This window comes from Palaemon carinicauda, chromosome 3 (genome assembly GCF_036898095.1).
Source record: "Palaemon carinicauda isolate YSFRI2023 chromosome 3, ASM3689809v2, whole genome shotgun sequence".
Taxonomy (NCBI): Eukaryota; Metazoa; Arthropoda; class Malacostraca; order Decapoda; family Palaemonidae; genus Palaemon; species Palaemon carinicauda.
In genome coordinates, this window is record NC_090727.1 from 74068551 (window position 1) to 74074550 (window position 6000).

The following is a 6000-nucleotide window of genomic DNA, read 5'->3' on the forward strand; positions in this document are numbered from 1 at the left end:
ATATCTTTATCTCTAAGCGCCTGGTCTTTACAACTGTTTATGATTCAAAATCTGTTCCTCTTTGTGTTTCTGGTTTTTACAAATGTTTATGATTCTAAATCTCTTCATCTCTCTGTGCCTGGTTCCTAGGACATCTTTCCATCTGTTTATGATTCCAAATATTTTCCTCTTTCTATGTCTGGCCTTTGCAACTGTCTTTGATTCCAAATCCGTTCCTATGTGTTTCTGGTCTTTACTACTGTTTATGATTCCAAATCTGTTCATCTCGCTGTGCTTGGCTCCTGGAACGTCTTTACAACTGTTTATGATTCCAAGTCTTTTCCTCTTTCTTTTCCTGGTCTTTACGACTGTTTATGATCTCAAGTCTTTTTCTTTTTTTTATTCCTGATCTTTACAACTGTTTATGATCCCAAGTCTTTTCCTCCTTTTATTCCTGATCTTTACACCTGTTTATAATTCAAATACCTTCATCTCTCTGTACTTGGTTCTTGGAACTTCTTTCAAACTGTTTATGATTCCAATGACGCCCATTCCAACGATCAGCGATCAGATGAAATCTGGTGCGAACTAATCCAATAATTGCATGTGAAATCACCAGCCGACAACACGAGTAGGTTTTGGATTCAACCTTATTAAGCAATTATCATCGGTGCAACGCTAAGAGCATCCCAAGCTTCGGATATTTCAGAGTTAAGTACTAGCATGAAAAGGAAAATTATACACTATAGTAGTATCTTTGGTAGAGCTCATTTCAGCGTTTTTACTGCTGTTAATTAGTGTAAATGTTAATCAGATAACAAATAATTGTGGTACATTTTACCTGAATGTTACATTGAGAACATTTGAGTCCATCTGGGATGTTAATTCAGTCTATGAAATTAGACGAAATTGAATTAGTTACGGTAGACAAGTAATTTGGAACCTCCTTTTGTGGCCAGGAAGCTGTTCACAAAGAAACACACAAACAGGGAGTAAAACATAACCTCCTTCCAACTTCGTTAGCGGAGATATAAATAGGGTGAAGAAGAAAGGATAAAAACTAAGACTTGGGAAAAACTGAGTTGTAGGTGAAAGAAGAATAAAGATTTCTTGAAGAGAATTTTTTTGTTCCTTGAACAAAGGCGATGAACGACAAACAACAGACTGGCTGTGTTGTGATATGAAAATGGGTTGTTAGAAACACAACACAACTCTCTTTATCCCTACCTCTTCTTTGACACACATCGAAATGATAACAAAATACATAAAATAACTAATCATTGTAAAAGATACACAGGTGTACTGTTACTGTTATCAGCATGTAATTAATACATTTTGTGAAATAAGTTTCTCTCACCACCAAAAAGTCATTTCTAAAGGTAACTCATGAATAGCAGAGGCAAGGGGCAGTGACAATGCCCTTGAGACTGACCTTGTATACATGTGATCAGCGCCTAAGTCAATCTCCACCCAAGACAGGACCAGGGATAGCCAGGTAATGGCCGCTCATGACTCGGCAGATAGAAGTATAAACTCCTCAAAACTCTCCAACCTTGGCTCACAAGGATGGTGTGGTAGCATACACTACAAGAAACTATCGAGCTTGAGCTGTCTCGAACCATAGTCCAGCAGATCGCCAGGCAAGGACGTTTACAATAGGTTACTTTTCATGTCAGATAATTTATGTACACGTATATATTTCCATACACTTATAAGGACCGAAAACCATACAATTGGACCACCTACGCAAACCGCCTCACAAGGAAAATGGAGATATACAGTTTATTTAAGTTTTGTTTGAACTAACTTGAATATCTGATGATATACATTAAAAAGATAGATTACTCGAGTGCCATATGTGGATCAGACCATGGTGAGGGGTAGATGGAGATGGTTTGGACATGCTCTTCGCACTCCCCAAGAGAGATTAGTTCAACAAACTTTCAACTTTGCTCCACAGGCATAAGAAGAAGTGGAAGACTCAGGCCTACATGGCTGAGGACAATGAAGCGTGGAGTGGGAGATGATGAAGGGGAAAGTATTGATTTATGAGCTCAAGATAGAGACAACTGGCGAAATCTAACGAAGGCTCATTTCGTTAGTAGGCGTAGGAGGAGATGATGATGATATATTAAAGGCAGTTTCTCAGAAGGTCTGCAGGCTCTTCACAAGAAGAGGACACGGCTACAGAACATGACACTTGCATATTCTAAGAAGTCCTTTGGACCCGAGGGAACGATGGTCAGAGATATATATATATATATATATATATATATATATATATATATATATATATATATATATATATATATATATATATATACATATAATAATAAAAATAATAATAATAATAATAATAATAATAATAATAATAATAATAATAAAAATAATAAAAGCTGCACATATAACAAATTCTTATTAACGGTTACTTGTATACCTAAAAAAAATAGGAATATTCCTATAAAATTTTCATCTTGATTATCTGTGTTTTACGCATATATATATATATATATATATATATATATATATATATATATATATATATATATATATATATATATATATATATATATATATATATATATATATATATATATATATATATATATATATATATATATAAATATATATATATATATATATATATATATATATATATATATATATATATATATATATATATATATATGTATATATATATATATATATATATATATATATATATATATATATATATATATATATATATATATATATATATATATATATATATATATATATATATAAAATAATGATAATAATAAAAATAATAATAATAATAATAATAACTAAAATAATAACAACTGCACATATAACAAATTCTTATTAACGGTTACTTGTATACCTAAAAAAAAAAAAGGAATATTCCTAAAAAATTTTCATCTTGATTATCTGTGTTTTACGCATATTTTTTCCGCAGAATAAGTATAACCTAACAACGTAAAAAGGTGTCATAAGATAAAAATTTTCCATTTAGTAGGAGGCTTTGTGAATAATACATTCAAAGAGATGATTACTAGAAAATAAGGTCATACGCACCAGGGGGCGTAATAATGTTAACAACACTAGTATAATTAATAATAAATATATTATTATTATTATTATTATTATTATTATTATTATTATTATTATTATTATTATTATTATTATTATTATTATTATTATTACTTGATAAGCTACAACCCTAGTTGGAAAAGCAGGATGAAATAAGCCCAGAGGCCCCAACAGGGGAAATAGCCCAGTGAGGAAAGGAAATAAGGAAAAATAAAATATTCTAGGAATCGTAACAACATTAAAATAAATATTTCCTATATAAACTATATAAAATTCAACAATACAAGAGGAAGAGAAACTAGATAGAACAGTGTACCCAAGTGTACCCTCAAGCAAGAGAACTCTAACCTAAGACAGTGGAAGACCATGGTACAGAGGCTATGGCACTACCAAAGACTAAAGAACAATGTTTTGATTTTGGAGTGTCCTCCTAGAAGACCTGCTTACCATAGCTGAAGAGTCTTTTCTACCCTTACCAAGAGGAAAGTAGCCACTGAACAATTACAGTGCAGCAGTTAACCCCTTGAGCGAAGAAGAATTGTTTGGCAATCTCAGTGTTGCCAGGTGTTTGAGGACAGAGGAGAATCTGTAAAGAATAGGCAAGACTATTCGGTGTCTGTGTAGGGAAAGGGAAAGAACCGTAACCAGAGAAGGGTCCTATGTAGTACTGTCTGGCCAGTCAAAGGACCCCATAACTCTCTAGCGGTATTATCTGAACGGGCGGCAGGTGACATTATTTAAATGTATTTAGTTATTGGTGTTAATTATAATTAACCTGACATAACATATAAGCAGGATAATGTTTGTAAGGCTTGTATCTTCCATGAAATAAATCTGTTGCTTTTAACAAATTCTTTTTTCCTTAAATCTAATGTTTTTAACATATTTTTTTTCGTTAAATCTATTGTTTTTAACATATTCTTTTTCGTTAAATCTATTGCTTTTAACAAATTCTCTTTCGTTACTTTACATTGCTTTGTCGTCAGCTACTAAAACCACACTTTCAGCATCATTCTTCTTGATATCAATATATTCTATTGTAAGTAAATTGAGTAAAAGTAATTATTACTAACAGTTAAGGGAACTACGACTTAATTACGATGATAATTAAGGGAACTACGACTTAATTACGATGATAATTAAGGGAGCTACGACTTAATTACGATGACAATAAAGGGAGCTACGGCTTAATTACGGTGATAATTAAGGGAGCTACGACTTAATTACGATGATAATCAAGGGAGCTACGACTTAATAATGATGATAATTAAGGGAGCTACGACTTAATTACGATGATAATTAAGGGAGCTACGACTTAACTACGATGATATTTAAGGGAGCTACGACTTAATTACGATGGTAATTAAGGGAGCTACGACTTAACTACGATGATAATTGAGGGAGCTACGACTTAACTACGATGATAATTAAGGGAGCTACGACGTAACTACGATGATAATCAAGGGAGCTACGACTTAACTACGATGATAATTAAGGGAGCTACGACTTAACTACGATGATAATTAAGGGAGCTACGATTTAACTACGATGATAATTAAGGGAGCTACGACTTAACTACGATGATAATTAAGGGAGCTACGACTTAATTACGATTATAATTAAGGGAACCACGACTTAATCACGATGGTAATTAAGGGAAATCAAGTATACATTTTCCATTACTCCGATTATGTAGAAAGAAAAAAGAAAAAAAAATATAAAGTTTTTTCTTAATATCATTCTTTGACCGGTCTTTAGATTACACACGGATAGTAATTTTCTATACTACACCTAATCCCAGTCGCTCTATCTTTTATCAGGCAATTTAACTTTCCAAGATTATCTCCGGAGATCAGAGAGAAACTTTCGAGTTATAACGATATTCATCATAAGGTTTTTATGCTCCGTTGATCATCAGAAATAACCTCATTTCATAAGGATACAGTATAAAATGTGGGATACAGTGTATTGATCTTCCTAATTCAAAGTTTGGTGCTGATACAGTTTTCGAAAGAAGTCTAAAAATAAATATATCATTAAGAAAGACTTTTCGAAGTTAGGTTTTTCTAAGACTAAAAAAAATCTACCGGTAAGAAATGCTCAGTTTTCACCCACCAGTCTTTTTTTTCTAAGACTTAGAAAGAAATCAACGGTAAGAAAGACTGTCTTTTTACGGTAGACTGTTTTCTAAGACTAGAAAAGAAATATACCAGTAAGAAAGACTCGGTTTTCACCCGTCAGTCTTTTTCTAAGACTTAAAAAGAAATCTATCAGTAAGAAAGACTATTTTCGACGTCAGCTCTTTTTCATAAGACCACAAAAGAAATTTATCAGTAAGAAAGACTTGGTATTCGGCGTCAGTCATTTCTAAGACAAGAAAAGAAATTGGTCGGTAAAAGAGACTGTTTTTTGACGTCAGTCTTTTTTGTAACAATAATAAAAGTTATCAATAAGAAAAATTTCCAGTCAGAATGATGGAAGGAAATGAGAAGGAACGATGAAATGATCCATTTATTAATCATTAATTAAATAAGGCCCTCGAGTTACAAACCCGATCAAATGAAGACATTATTATTATTATTATTATTATTATTATTATTATTATTATTATTATTATTATTATTATTATTATTATTATTATTATTATTATTATTATTATTATTATAATAAAAATAATAATATCGTTGTTATTGTTAATTATTATTATTATTATTAATTATCATTATTATGTTGTTGTTGTTGATGTACTTCCATCAGAACACCCAAAAATAGATTTTTCCTATGTCAAAATCCTTTATTTTACCTTCCGTTCTTATTCATCTTTAGTCATTGATTTTACATTTTACATAACCTTCGAAGATATTTCTACGAGGGGAGGAGAGACGCAAGGAGTCTAAGAAAGAATAGTAGAAACTGAGCACAATGAAC